Source organism: Pempheris klunzingeri, chromosome 2 (assembly GCF_042242105.1).
Source record: "Pempheris klunzingeri isolate RE-2024b chromosome 2, fPemKlu1.hap1, whole genome shotgun sequence".
NCBI classification, from domain to species: Eukaryota; Metazoa; Chordata; class Actinopteri; order Acropomatiformes; family Pempheridae; genus Pempheris; species Pempheris klunzingeri.
Genome location: NC_092013.1, coordinates 24,639,236 through 24,655,588, shown reverse-complemented (window position 1 = coordinate 24,655,588; position 16,353 = coordinate 24,639,236). Strand labels below are relative to the sequence as shown.

At 43.4% G+C, this 16,353-nt stretch overlaps 1 protein-coding gene across 2 annotated transcripts in view; it reads right to left on the bottom strand.

The window, feature by feature from the left end:
* dag1 (dystroglycan 1) overlaps nt 1-13,393 on the bottom strand; it is a 52,524-nt gene extending 39,131 nt beyond the window's left edge. The window contains exon 1 of one of the 2 annotated variants that reach the window (XM_070842436.1): nt 12,781-13,393. The gene's annotated coding sequence lies outside the window, so the exon portion shown is untranslated. The remainder of the gene's footprint in view (nt 1-12,780) is intronic. The other variant, XM_070842428.1, reaches the window with a different exon arrangement.
* Between the last annotated feature and the right edge of the window lie 2,960 nt (nt 13,394-16,353).

Genomic DNA, 16,353 nt, shown 5'->3' with positions numbered 1-16,353 from the left:
CTAAACACAACAGAGCAGAACGGTAGGTCTGAAATAAGAACATTGTACGGGGGGGCTATGAATAAAAAAAATAATATTAGATCTGCTGTTCATTGGCAGTACTCTATCAATGCCTGTACTTCCCTAAAAAATTATATTTGGCCATGCAACAAAGAAAGACAATAGAGTAAAAACATATTTAAAACTGACATCCTCACCCAGTTCTTATTCAAAGAACAGAAAGCTCAAAAACAAAATGGTATATTTACTCTATGTGACCATGTGGCTCAGAGTTTGAGCCTCATCCTGAATGTTCAAACAGAATTCATATCATTCCAGGCGAGCTTGGCTGATTACAGGCCAAGCTCTGCGGAGGCTTAACACCTGGTTTGAGGTGAACTTCAAGAGGAGCCGTGGCTCTACAGCAAATCCACCTGATGTCTCAGGACTTAAACACAGAGCAGGTGATGGCAGAGCGCCTTCGGCTGCTCAAGCGAGGCCGTTTCTGCTCGCTCTTTAATTTTTCTGTCATGTAAAAGCATCACTCACTTCTGGAAGTTATGTTTTTTCCTCTGAAGTTATTTCTGGTATTTTTGCGGTTTTAATGACTGCTATTCAGCTATTTCTGGTACTTGAAGTTGTATATTCACTTAAAACATGATGTAATTGGTCGTAGAAAAATAACTAATGGGATAAATCCACTAAATGTTCAATCCTGAAAGCAATAACTCATTCCACAAACAGAAATAGAGGGTAAACCAGAGTTTACTTGCCCTCTGGCAGGCGCTACAGGTCCCTCAGAACAAGGATAAACAGATTCAGGGACAGTTTCTTCCCAAGAGCTGTCACCACACTAAACTGCAAAAAGGAAATAATAATGTTTTCCCATGTGCAATCATTTCTGTCTCATCCTGTGCAATATTAATGTGCAATGTTGTCTAGTGACATGTAGAATTTGTACATATACTGTGTATATTGTTATATTCCTTTCATTCTTGTTGTTACTATTTTTGCACCAATTGAAGTAGCACTGCTCATTTCACTGTAGACACGCAATGACAATAAAGGCTCTTGATCTTGAACTGCATCCTCATGTTTGATGAAAATTTGAAAGTAGTTAAGACAATATCCGCTACACATGCTACCCACATCAGTCCTCTGTGGGCCCTTCAGCCGCTGTAGAGGCCATATCTTATATTCCATACCTCTCATACTTTAAGTCATTAAGTCAATAATGCTGCGTTTCCACCGGCTCGACTTGGCCCTACTCGACTCGACACGCTTTAGGTAGCGTTTCCACCGGCCCTAGTACCAGGTACTATTTTAGTACCTCCTCGGCCGGGGTTCCAAGCGAGCTGAGTCACATTGAGTTGACAATGTGACGTCACCAGACTGCAGACCACTGATTGGCCAGGGAGCGGCGTCACTTGATGAGTCATGAGAGCGACTATCAAACCCGCCGTTTTTAAAACCCCGGAAACAGAGACGGAGCGTTTTTATTATTTCTGTGAACGCAAAAGAAACACTCCACGTCCTTAGTTGTGTTTGTTTGTGCCGTATACAAATTACGCTACCGGAGTTTCGGCCCGCCTTGCTATGACGACCCCGCCCACGTTTGAGGTGGTACCTGGTGTAATGGAAACACAACCGTACCGTACCGTGCCGTGCCGAGTCGAGTAGGGCCAAGTCGTGCTGGTGGAAACGCGGCTTAAGTGCATTTTGTAGAGGACAGAAATGGAGGATTTTGCAAATAGAGCCAATAAAAACCGTCATTTACAAAACACTTCAGTTTTAAAACTCATTTTTCAACAACCTACAGTAAATGAATTCTTTCTGAAAAGCTGTGAAGGTGCTCACCTTTCAATAAAGGAACACCTGCTGTTATCAGTTACATTCAGTTCAATTCAAAGCGCTTTATTTGTCTTCGTCGAGGCAGTTTGAGGGAATACACATAAAGTTAATTCACACATAAAAACCAAAAATACAAATGTGATATTATCTGGCTGACACTTTTGTCAACACATGTGTCATTAATTTTGTTTTCTGAAATAAATTATGCCACCATATATTTTTTTTTAAAGATACTTAAAGGCTACATGTCACATGAGAAGCAGGAGTAACCGAAAGCACTCCAATATGTTTCCATCTAACAATGGAAGCAACAGTTTGAAAAATGTAAAATCAGTAAATCCTAACACATTCTGTCTCTTTTTTGGAACCAGAGGATATCAGAAGGACGAGGGAAACATCTTGTCATTAGTGAGTCCAGCTGCCGTCAAGATGACAATTTGGATTCCACTTTTGATTTCAACGCATTAAAACAACAGAAAAGGCTGCCGCCTGTGGTGATAATGAAAAGTTCTAAGAGAGCTACTCTGATGACCGTCTTTAGATAATTCTCATTTTGACAGCTTAAAACTTTGAAAACAAACTGTTCAATTCCAGTCGGTGAGACGAGTGGCTTCCACAGAGCTCTGGAGTTCTGGAGCTGCTTCATTGTGAACGGCAGGGACACGAGTGCATGCTAGTCTGCAACACAGTCCATTTGCCCTTGAAGATTATCACTTTATTAAATTGTAATGCTCTTTGAAGCAGCAACTTATGTAAACAATACTCCCCAACCCCTCTCAGAGGTCCAGAGCTGTAATAGAGGGCAGAGCGAACTCTTGAAGGACATTCAGGAACAGTATACTCCTCTGTTGCTCCATTCCTCCTATACTCACCTTGCTTTCTCTGCCCGGCCTTCTATCGTCTTTGCCCCCCTCCCCCACAGCTTTATGGTCATTCCCTGTTGTGCTCCACATTTTCCATTAAGCCCGTTTCTCTCCCTCACCCATCTCCTCCACCTCCACATCTATGTGTAATTCTGCAGCCTCTAATCCTATCAATCAAGACACCCCAAGACAATATCCCTTCACTCCCTAGTTCCTCCTCTGTCCCCCCCAGCTTGCACACACGAACACACACCCACAGCCACACAAGCGCACACAAGCAAACACCACCCCTCCTCCGTCACTTCAGACATACTCGTACAAACACACACACCCATAATCTCACAGCTATGGCGTCTCCAGGACGTGAATCATCAGAGCACATTGGCAGACGACAGCTCTCGTCCCTTTGAACGACTGCCCATCATAAAGGAGAGATTGACGGATGAATGGGTGGGGTGAAGAAATGGTTTGATGGGTGGATGAGTGTGTGGATGGATGGGTGGGTGGATGAATAGAGGGATAAATGGGTGAGTGAATTACTAGATGAATGGGTGACTCATGACATCCTGATCCGTAACACAAATCTGAAAATAGGCTTGGAGATGAGCATTCATGCCCGATGATACATTTATATACACTGAGTGTTTACTTCCTGATGCATCAACTGTGTGAGCTGAAATCGCACTTTATGAGAGTGCATCAAAGTTTTAGTACTTATTTTAGCCTGCCTGTCACATAAGGCAGACATATTACACTTCTTTGGTTTCTCTGTTTTATATAATCGTAAACTGCATATGTTTTATGTTTTTAATGTTTCAGTAGGTCCTTCATTCCGACTGCAGTCAGACTGTATAATGCTGCATTATAGCCTGCTGCACCAATCACAAGCACAACCACTACCAAATGCACTTTATTATTACTCAATCATGAACAACTGTGCAATAATCCATATAATGTTTCCATCCCTTCCCACCCTGTCGTTGTTTCTTTGTAATTATTGTATTCTGTGTATATAATGTTTCTTTGTGTATATAAGGTTTTTCTGTATATATTATGTTTATTAGGGCCCGAGCACCAAGCGGTGCGAGGACCCTATTGAAATGCGAGGATGCAAGAAAATGTCAGGGGGGTAAGAAAATATCAGGGGCACAAGCACCAAGAGGTGTGAGGACCCCATGGGGGTCGAGCACCAAGGGGCTGAAAACATAGTTGAAATGCAAGGAATTATTCTCCTTCTTCTTCTCCTCCTCCTCCTTTTCTCCAATGAATTGCATTTTTTGGGGCCTGAACATGCACGAAAACTCAGTCGTGGTGAAAAATTACATATTTCATAGCCCCGGAACTGCGTTTTATGTACATTTACGAAATTTGGTGGGTTCATGTATCTCCTCAAGATGAACAAAAAAGTCTCCTGGAGCGATGACCTGAACCCAACAGGAAGTCGGCCATATTGGATTTTTCACGCAAAAAATGACGTAAATGAATGAACTAGTCTGAAGGGGTTCAAGCGATCGACTTCAAACTTGGTCAGCTGGTAGAGAAGGCATCAACGATGAAAAGTTATTAAAGGTGTCTACAGAATTTGAACGGCTTGGACGTGGCGAGCTGTCAAAGTTCAGTGTTTCGCCATGACTCGCCATGAAACAGGAAATTAATAATTTGACTGTACATGATCCAATTAGCACCAAACTTGACATGTCTGATGAGAGTCCCGCCCTGAAGACGTCTACATGTCAATATTCATTCACAGTCATAGCGCCACCTGGTGGCAACAGGAAATGCTATGTTTTACATTACGATGGCTCAAGACCAGCCAGTTGATCAGATCCACTTCAAATTTTGTCAGGGAAGCCTCAAGACATTGTTGTTGGTCTGTAGTGAAAACTGTGTGTCTCTGTGAAAAGCTGTTGCCGTGACGACGCGGCAAATTTCGATAATAAATTTCCCTTTGCCATGACCATTAAAAGTGCTGTAACTCCACTGTACAAGGTCCTATCTTCACCAAATTTATAGCATTTGATGACTGTCCGGCTCTGAGGACATGTACATGCCAATTTTGAACCATAGTCATAGCGCCACCCAGTGGCGGGAGCAAGTGCATGTTTTTTTTCTCGGACGTCTCTCTCTCAGCAGTTTAACCACAGACACAAGACGTGGATGATGCAAAGTTATGAAGCTGAAGTTTCATCAGACGCTGTCACCATGGCAACGCTGTTCGCCATGAAACAGGAAATTGCTATAACTTCAGTGTACATTATCCAATCTCTTTCAAACATGTCACGCTTAATAAGAGTCCCGGCCTGAAGACATCCACATACCAATTACTTACCATAGTCATTACACCACCTGGTGGCAACAGGAAGTAACACGCCTATGGCAATGATCATTTGATTTGCACGACATTTTCACGACATTTCAGTGTAGTCAACACTTCATATACTGGAATATAGGACATCATTAGTGGCTGTTCTCTGGCGCAACATAGGGGACACAGGAAGTGACATGTGACTCCTTCACGCTATGTCCAAACTACATAAAAATTCTGAGCTGCGTGGAAGGGTCGGAGTCCGGCAACGGGACTGTGCCGCCGCACGCCCCGACGTGCACAGAGGTGCGAAGGCCCTCCAACGCTGCTTGGAGCTTTAATTTAATTTTCTATTTCTTTAACTGTGTGCTTTGTCTGTCCCCTTGAGCTGCAGTAACGGCAAACTTTCCCCACTGAGGGATCAATAAAAGTTTTTATCTCTATCTTTATCTTTAGTTTTGGACTGACTAACTAACTCTGGGATGTTTCACAAATCTGATATTTTACCAACCTAACAATTCCATTAAGTCCATTAAAGTCCATTATGGGACAGAATTTCAACTTGACATATAACACAATACAGAAACAATGTTTGACACATTCAACTACGGCCGAACATTTATTGGTTTTCTTAGTCTTCTGTGAGAGCAAACTGGTTAAACAAACAACACTGTGACTAATATCTTTTAAGTTCTATGCAACTATGTTTTCATCCTGTCACTCAGTTGTTGTTTAACTGTGATGTAGTGCATGTGATGTATGCGGTGACGTGCATGTACCCAATGTAAATATTTATAATCCTGCTTGCGTGTGTGTGACTCTTTGTTTGACTCTACCCCAGGAACAATGTCATCTATTGAGAATCCGACCTTTTGCATGCATGCATGTGCGCGCACACGCGTGCACGCACACACACACACACACACACACACAGTGGGCTGGTGTGAAGTCAGTCTGGTGATGTTTGACTGTTAGATTTAACACATCAGGTCTCATTTCCTTGGTCTACTGTATTTGCCTTCCACCAACGCTTCAAAAGGTGGAAGGGCCAAGCTGTTGTTTGAGTCAACACAACACACACACACATAGAAAGAACAGTCAAAATGGTGTCCTTTCAAAATAGTGACATACATGTGAAAAATGTATGGTTTGCTTTTAGTTTGTGTGCACTCTAGTCTAAGAGTCTCTTCCAGTTCTTTCAGTTACTCTATAGCTATCAATTTTTAATACAAAGGCATTCAAATAGTCTCAACAGCTGCAATAACACGTGTCGGATAAGATTTTTCATTTTTCTTTTATGTTCTTGGTGTTAGCACCTCGTGCGACATAAGCCAAAACAGACACTCAGCATTTTATGTCCATGTGTCTCACTATCACGAAGGCATCTTCAAGCCAAGAAAGTAAAAGCAAACATAACGTGTGAATGTCTTTTATCTTTGCCTGAATGAATACAAGTACTCAAAAAAAAAAAAAAAAAAAATTGTAAAAGACCTCACCACCCCAATTCAGGAAGCCAGAAGAGTCTCCATGGTTACTGCACTAGTAGGCTGTGACATTCTCTGGCTGTTTTGGCTGTTGTGGTGAAGCAGAGTTCTTTCATGGATGACCAAGCGACACACCTCTACATGTGGGTCTGTCTCTGGTGCTTAAAAATAACTAATGGAAAATCTGCACTGAGCATGTGTCAAGTCCTTTCATGTACTGCTGCTGCTGCCAGACATGTGAAACACAAGGATTACCATTGTTTCATAGCAGTCAGGAATAAATATTAGTGGAGAAATAATATGAAGATTATGCAACTAGAAAATGCATTTACAAAATGTACAGTATCAGATCTTTTCATAATGTGTGGCACTTCCTTCAGGCAATTCCTTCAAATGGTTTGCCATTTGCAGACATTGTGTCTTGCAAACTAGTACAATGTAATAATAATAAAGTCATACTGAGTTCTAAACATTCCACAGCATGTGGCTGCATTGGTAATGATGTCTATTCACAATTAGGTCTTCTGACAGCATTAAGGGGTCTGGCATGGCAGAGGAATCCCTCCATGGTTGACCGGGCAACTCAGAGCACCATTTGGCTCCATGTCCAGAAGGCTAACCAGCCAAAACAAGGGGGCTAATAAAACTGTCCGCTGCTAAGCAGTTAATGCCCCAGAACTAATGATGGCACTGCCACCCTGTTTTCTCTCTCCCAAAACAGTAGTATGCCACACACACACACACACACACACACATATATGTATACACAAGCAGCTGTGATATCTGCTTCTTACATAGTGTTGTGACTGGGCATAAGAGGAAAGCTTAAAGTAATAAGGAGAAAAAACAAGCAGAAACATGAGTTCTGGAAGGTCAGTGAGTGGAGGCTACGTGGCTAGAAATACAAAGGAAAGTTTCAAAATGAAAGGGAATTCTGAACATTCATCAAAGGAGAAACTGAAAAGCTTATGTAGAGGGAGTTGTATCAAGATATCATCGAAATATCTGAAAGTCGACAGGAGGTTTAAAACAATCCCTTACAAACACTGGAGTGATCCTATAACCTACAAGCGGAAGTGTCACTGACAATAGCCATTCCAAAAACAAATGTGTTCAATGTGTGTGTATCACGGCAAGAACAATTCCCTCGCCCTCTGAGCAATGGCACTGAAACAGCTTCTATATCAGTGACATACAGGCCTGAGCAGTTAGCTACACTGATCGCTCATAATGGCCTGGCCAGCTTGCTGCATCGTCTCCCTCTGCAGCAGTACACAGCTATGTCAGCTGCAATTATATGGGGAACTGCCACTAGCAGCAACACCCTAATAGCTTCAAAGCTGTATACACATGCCAAGAATTTTGTTATGCTTTGCTGTGCTAACCAGCACATCAGATAGATATTTGTTGTCAAGGTTAGGTCAATTCAATCACTATCTACATCACGTCTTTCAATTCAAACCAAATATTCAAAAATTTAAACTTTTGTACATCGAAGTGTACTGGTAGGTGGATTTCAAACTCCACATAGGAAAGATTATTGCTGTTGGTGGGTGGCATTATGAGTCACCATAAGAATGCACCCCAGTTCAAGCACACTTCACACCTGTCTTGTCTGTAATGTTGCCTTGGCACCCAAAAGGTAAGTGAAAACAGCAGCTGGAGACTCCTCTGTCGAGTGGTGAAAACAACAGAAGCTGTGACAGACTGACAGGATCTGCACTGAACACTGTAACCCAGAGGAAATGTATTATAGAGAATTACAGCTCATGACAGGAGCTATTGTAGATTACAATCAAAAGAAAGCAGCACAGCCTAAATGTTAGGCAAGCAGTCAAAGAGAAGGTACTGAAGCATTGAGCTGTTTTAGAGCCATTGACTCACCTAAACTACATTATGGATTCAGCCTCTAAAAAGCAAAGCAAAAGCAAACTAGCAGCTAGCTGTCCGTTTGGGTGCACAATTTTATTAATCATATTTAAAACCATGTTGAAACCATGACAACAGCAGAAAGAACAACCTCACGTCTCCGTCCCAAATGTACTCCCAATTTGCACTTGCAGACCCTCTGAATCTACCGGCCATCGTCATCAAGCAAAAGCCCCGGCATTTTATTTCTGTTGTTATCTCAGACTAAGAACAGGACCAGGAATAGCCCAGCCCCACATCTCTCAAAGCCTATGAGGCTCTTTAAACACCGTATGACTGTTTTATTTTCGAGTTCTGACGAATGTTCCGTATGTACATCGACAAGTGGTGTTTCAGCCATGGCAAGAGCATGACTCACAGTGACAGAATTGTAGCCAACTGTAGGCAGAGAACTGCTGTAGATGCCTCATCCTCTTTTTTAGCCCAGAAGGGCTGAGGGAGGAAGAGAGCAGCAGAGAGAAAAAGTGCCTAAAGGATCTAAATCTCATCTCCCAACGTAATAAAGTAGGCTTATTCCACAACATGCACACCTGTTTTATCTTCCTCCCAAAGCTCTCAAAATAGGAGAGAAAACTATCCTGATCTCGAGGCTGAGAACAGAATCCTTCTTTCCACTTGTACCTAAAGTTTGAAAAACAGGGAGCCAAAGATTAGACTTATCATCTAGAGCATACACAAAGCATTTCATAACAGAGGAACTCAATCCTGTTTTGTATGATATTGATTTTTGAAATAGGGAGTAGCTCAGACGTAGACGAAAGAAACGCCCTCAGGGAGGTGGGGGGGGGGGGGAGTCGCCAATCTGTTACTGCCTTTTGACAAAAATCTTGTTTGCCAAGACGGAAATGGGATAAAACCAAAGCTCTTTGTCAGATAAAAAAAACTCTGAAAAAAACATGTATTGCCAAGAAGTTGACTCTTTGGTGGAAAAAAACGACAGCCTTGTTAGATGGGGTGTTAAAAGACAATTTATACTCAGGCCACATGCGGCTTTTTGAGCACTTACAAGATTATGTGGATTTTCAATTTACTTGGGCATCGTGTACTTCCTGGAGTTGATGTTTCACATGTTACAAGAATAAATCTGTATCGTCTCTATAAATAACATGCAGTTCTTTGGAATTCTGCAACAAGTCTGTACTGGGCCTCTTTGGGCCATTTCGGGTCAGAAGTTACTCAGCACATTAAAGATTATGTAAACTTCAGATGAGAGAAAAAAAAAAAAGCAAAGACAAAAATCTAAGACAGCATTCCAGGGTTTCCTTGCAAAGCCACATAATAGACCCACAGAGGTTGTTTTCTACAATGTGTGTGCTGCAGCTCATGCAGCTGTGTTCAATACCTATTAAGCTGATCACACACACAGAAGCACAAGGAAACTACACATGCACAGCACACACATTCGCAAATGCACACTGATTACTTAAAAAATGTTCACTTACACTCAGTGTAAGAGCAACTGGACCACTTTTCATTGCAATGGGAGAGAGAGCTCCTACAGAGAGCTCAGGCAGAGTATTTCTCACCTCTTTGTATCATTACAGGTCTCCTGTGCTACACAAATAAATCCAGTCAAATATAAAGGTGATCCCAACCGGCATCTGTGTGTGTGTGTGTGTGTGTGTGTGTGTACCGCAGGCTGTGTGTTCTCTGCTCCTCATCAAAAAAGACAAGATGGGGTTATTTATTGCAACTGCCTGGGACACTAATCTGTTTTTTAATCCTTTTTTCATCCGGGGAAAGTCAAATGAGCATATTTGCCCTCTTCCAGCAAGCCCCAGCTTCATATTCACACACTTGCATTCGAATGCTGCAGAGGTTAACACTGGTGGCCTATGAGCATCTACAGCAAGGGGGCTGAGGGTTGTGTGCCTTGCTTATGGAAACTTTAGCAGTGATCACTGTGCTTACCACAGAGTCAAACCAACACTAGAACCCAGCCCCGTACACACAGACACACACCATGTGGTGCACACATGAGACCCACTTCTAAGTGAACAAATTAACAGCACAGCGTAAAAACAAACACGAGCGGGCATATCATCATCATCATCAGTGGAGGTGGTTACTGCCACTGCAAGGGAAACAAACACTGTTCTCTATGTAGAGGATTTAAGACGGCTTGTCTGCAAAACACACCAGTCCAATCAACACGACGCCAGTTTAAACACACATACAAGCAAGTGTGCTCAGCTGCAGGTCTGCTCGATTTACGTCACTAAGGACTAAACGGACTAGAATAGAATAGAGTCCAGAGTGGTGTCCTGAGAAGGTATTGATTTACGTCCATTGGGGGTAGTGGGAAATAGTTCGACCTGTAGGCCTCCTCTCTAGGCTTCAGGCGGAGAATAATGGCACCCGTGGGACCACTCAAAACCCCTCCAAATTGCCCATCACTGAACAGGCGAGTCCTTTAATTCATTTAGGCCCCGTGGGACTAAGCAGCCAAGTGTTTTTAACAGTCAAATGACATAAAAAAAAAAAAAAGATTTGTTCACTTGAAAGCTTGCTTGCTTCATGTGCTCTGCTAATCACGCTCAGGATAGCAGCCACACATGAATTGAATCGCTACCAGGACCTCAAAGGTCAGGTTGCAACAGCCAAAAAAACCTTTGTAGTCTGGCCAGACCACTAGTCTCTGCCCCCTGCCTCAATGTAGGAAAACACACACACACACACACACAAGCTATACTGATCTCTGCAAAACCATTATGGTTGATGATAGTTTTCAAAATCCCCATGCAGCATGACCAGTATGTATCTATCTAATATTATGGGCATTTAAAGTCCCATTTAGCACATTGTGGTTACAAATAAAATACATAGGTATGCAGACACATTCACAAAATAGATTTGTAGGATATTCACATCATTGTAGATGGTGCCAAGGACCTTAACCACGATATATAGCAACAAACGTGCTTCCTAGTCACTGCAATCCAGCCAGGCACCAGGGGTTATTCATCTATTCCCTCTGACCTACACTCTAACTCAATACACAGTCCTACCCAGCTCTCTAACTATGGTTTTCTTCAGGAGACTCCATCCTTTCATTTTCACACAGCACTAGCTCTGATTTTTTTTTTTTTTGTTTCAGTCTTGTCCCTCGGTCAAAGAAGACATACGCAGACCGCGGCAGGCTGTCAAACGTCTCCATGGCAAAGCATACGTGAGAGGAATCACGACATGGTGGGCTAAAACATCCTCCGGTGCGCGCTCAGAACTTCATCTCTAACCGGGCGCGCGTTACTGGGGGGTAACTCCCCAGCAGAGAACTGACTTATTTAGTTATTTTAAACTGGTTTATTCCCCCCCCCCCCCCAATATAGCATATGTGTCCGGCTCTGCGACGCTCACGATGACATTTGCGCCCCACGTCACCCCGACACACACGTTTCCCCATCCGATAGCCCACGCGTAACCAACTTGGGACTCCCATTGGAGCGCCACAGCAGGCCCGCATGCAACAGCACGGGCAACTCCGGAGGAGCTAGAAAAACAGTGTCAAGAACAATGAGGTCACTAACTCACTATTGGGCATCTCAGACTCACTTTCGGTGCGCATAACAGGGGCCTCTCCTGGATCTCAAGTCCCGTGGGACGCTGTCCTTCCACAGGACGCCAAAAATAAACCCAGATACCCGAGTTTAACAGCCTATGAAATACAGTCAGTCCAAATCATAAAGAGGGGGCCTCCTCCCTCCCTCCCTCCCTCGGACTTCAGCCTGTCCTCGCCTGGCTTTAAAATGCACCTGTTCGGTTTAGAAGCCAGAGGAATGAGCCTGGTGGGCTTCAGGCAGCTTCAGCTGTCTCCCCCCCCCCCCAAAAAAAAAAAACCAGGCGGCGAAGGCGGGCAGGGAAGACAAGTAAACGAGGAGAGGAGAGAGGGAGGGAGGAGGCGAGAGAGAGAGAGAGGGAGGGAGGGATGAGGGTGGAGAGCGGTCGGTGAAAGAAGTAGCTGGGATAAGTAGCCCCAGCGAGCCAGCTAATAACACAGCCTAACATTGCCTAAAAATATCCATGACCACAGAGCTGCTGCCGCTGCCGCTGCCGCTGCTGCGAATCACATAGGGTAACACACGAACCCCGCGGAGCGAACCCGGATGTGTTATCAGTCTGAGTGTGTACATATTTCAGCAGTAGCCATATGTAGGGAATAGTTGAGCACTTCGTTGTTCTTCAGTCATTTAATTCTGGGTTTATACTCTCCGACGTGTGTCTTCTTGAACGTCTGCCCCTAGTCCGACAAGCACTTTCTCTCTCCGGCAACAGACACGGAAAATAACCGCTGCAACGAATGCCACACATTCGGCAAACTGAGACAACCAGGATAAAATATGATATATTGAGCCATAATTTAAAAAGAAACTGACCGTCAATTTCCAGGTTTTTATCCCTCCTCGGTTTTCCGGCTAAATCCCCCTTTCTCCTTCTTCTTCTTCTCCTTCTTCTTCTTCCGTGCGACGAAAAAAGGGAGACTGGTGGCGGAGGTGGCGAAAGGGCAGATTGGTTTTCCTCCTTCCTTCTCACACAGAGAGAAGCGGACAAATATAGGCTCGCTGCTCGGTGTCAAATCTCCTTTTCTCGCTCTTCTGTCCCCCCCCCCAACCCCTGACTGGCGACAGGCTGTCTTCGGTGGTCCAAAGTTAGTAGTCGCTGCGGAAGGTGGAAGCCTGGTTCACAATTTCTTTAAAAAAAAATAGCGTACAAAAATAGTACCCAGACTTGAAATTAAACCATCTGAAAAAAAAACAAAATCTAAAGTGGAGCAGAAAATATGTTATATAAAATGACGAAATGTTCGGTTGAGTGATAGGAAAAAATAAAATCACATCATTCTCTGTTGTGATAAATCACCGCATGAGTAGCTGGTAGCTCCAGCGGAGGTATAGAGCCACCAGTGCGGCCACTACACCCATCAACCCGGCTGGAGAGGCGGCTGCTGCTGCTGGTCGGACCTCAAACCTCCACGGCTGAACACGTCCCGCTCTCCCCAGGTCCTCAACACAAATGTCCGCTACCGAGCCTGAAGGATGAATTTCCATCCGGAGGGGGAGTGGAAAGAGAGGAGAGAGGGAGAGAGAGTGAAAGAGAGAGAGGGCAGTGCCTTGCATTCTCTGAATTACTCCACCCCCAAACTGCCCCCCACCCCACCTCTCTCTGCCGTTTATTTTTTTCCCCCAATCCCGCCACCTCTGTACATCCATTCAATACAGCTGCTGTCTTGTCTCCCATGTTCACCCTTCTTTTCTTTCCCTCTTTGTCTTTTTCCTTCTTTCATGGCTCTTCACCCCCCCCCACACACACACACACACACCACCACCACCACCACACCCGTTACACCCCTCTCCTTATGCACCCCAGCTTGTTCAGTTCCATACCCAACATATTTGTGTCCAAAGAGGCACAAGTGCACCAACCATGAGAAAAATAAATGTCCTCAACACCTTCCCTGATGCACTCCTGATGGCGATGGCATGGTTGATCCACAGCGTGAATGTTCATCACATGATTTTTGTCAGCATCTATAAATTGCAGCGAGGTGGCATGAGTTCTCTCATTCACGAAAACAGTGAAATACCCTAAATCAAAAATGCCATTGGCGCAGTGACTAAGCAAGGTCAAGTTAGATTTGATTTGTTAGACTGATACGGCTCTGAAGAGAGGCTGCACTCATCATGAAGAATATATTTCTCACCAAAATTTTTAAGTATGTACACATGGTGTTTTTCAACAGATGAAAATGTAACTGAGTTGCAGTTTCACCATTTTGTTTTACCAAAAGAAAAAAAAAAGTATGTGTGTAAGGTAAAAGTCTCATTCATTTGCCTGAATTAGCATGTCTTTGCTCATATTGTCTTTATGGACACAGTGGCAGCACCGGGAGTGGTTTTATATGCACATGTGCATTTTTAGCACTGCATGAAATACGACTTGATTGGATATAAAAGCTCAACTAAGTGTTCAATGAATACATAAAATCATTCTTTTTCTGTGGTAAAAGCTTTTGTAATGAATTTTGGTCTTTCTGTTGGAGAGAGGTTCGTGTTCACCTCTCAAGGCTGAACTGTAACCTCATGCTGGTGGCCGCAAGCACTTGAAACACAGTATTTTGATGTGGTAAGTTTGCCAAGGATTATGACCAAGCATATTTTTTTTTAACAAGTGGTTTGTCCTCACAGCAAATGGTGTTATCCACATTGATTTTGCTCCATTTGCCAAGCCCCCGTCCTGCTGAGGGCAGTATTAAAGAAGTAGAGTTTGACATGGTCATGAACAGTAACTAAAAGACACTCTTTCCCTCCATCAACATTTACTTTGCAGCTTCCCTACAAGCAAGTCATTTAGCATGCAATTGTTCTGGGGTAGATGGAGACGTGTGACCATACAATATGTAATTGGGTGTGAAGTAGGGTGATGGTAAACTGTAAAAGTACCGCATTTATATTGCACCTTTATCCCAAGAGCACTGCAAAGCACTTTTACAATGCCACACACTCACTCATGCACACAAACACAGTTTAATACACCCCTAACAGCAGAGCAGCCATGCAAGGTGCCGACCTGCTCATCACTTACAGTTTGGAGCTCCACGTTTGGCTCAAGGACACCTCAACATGCAGCTAACAGGAGCTGGGAATCGAACCGAAAGCACTGCACATAGAAAGGATTTGTCTCTTTCTGGCTGAAACCTGAAAAACCCTTACGTTTGTCGGCTGTTTTACGATTTATGTGTCAACAAGTAGGTCAGTGGATCAGAGACAGATAGGATTTAATACATACATTTACACTTACATTTAATTGGGAGTAAATCCTTCTTAGATCAAACAAATGGGAGTGTAAGGATGAAAACCACAGCAAACCGACTGCGTTTCTGTGACTACTCAATGATCATATATGACAGTGAGGAGGTAAAATAGCAACAGAGCCAAGTAGAGATGTACTTGCAGAGTGGATGTGTTTTTGTGAAGCAAGCTGGGGAGGAAGATATGTAGTTAAATTTGACAATGTACAGAATATCTGTCGTGTCATTAAAGCAACCACTGAACTGAAGTAAAGTGATAGGGGAGAGATATGATTGAGAGGAAAGTGGGGTGAGAGATATCTTGAAAATTGTTGGTATTTTGTCCCAGAACTAGGCCATCTTTGAGGGTGTTATTATAACTGACAGCAGTCATTGTCCCTATTGTGTAGAAATGTTCCGTGGCTTCGGGGCTGAGTCAGATAATTGAAAAAACTATTGTTAAATGTCACAAATGAAAACGCCTATATAAGACAATTAACCACTTCACCTTCACTTTTTGAAAAACAACCCAGATTTTGCAGTGACACAAGGTTTCTGTAAAACACTATGGTCATACGACAGATAAGATAGGGGATTGGTAGCATGAACTGCCTTCGGTGCACACATGTAACATACTTATATGTAAAATTAGTGCATTTTGATGAATGAAAATTGAAATTGCACTGTTAAACAACTTTTGCAAGTTGTAAGAACTGAGAACTGTGATACTCCATGATAGTGTGTTGAGTATATTATTTTCTATACAACTATCTAATCTCCTCACACCCATGAATAAGATGTAAAATTGTTATACTGAGCATTTTAGCACTGAGCTGCTCTTAGCTCTCGTGGTCAAAGGCTGAAGCAGATCCTGGGAGAGCGCTCTGCAGGAGGGCTTCTGAGCTGGCAGCCGGGGGAGTCTTGAGTCATCCGATGGAAAGTGGAGTTGAGGCAATGGTGGGTGCCCATGGGATGAGCAACACAGACGTAAGAAAGAGAGCTTTATGCCGGCAACTTGGGCAGTGACTGGTTTGATGAGATGATGTGGGAGGTAGGAGGAGAGAAAGAGAATGCAAAACGAGAGTGAATGATGCAGTTATGGCTTTGAAAACGTTCAGAAATTAATGCCAGTTTCGCTGATCTCTCTGAAAATGGTGA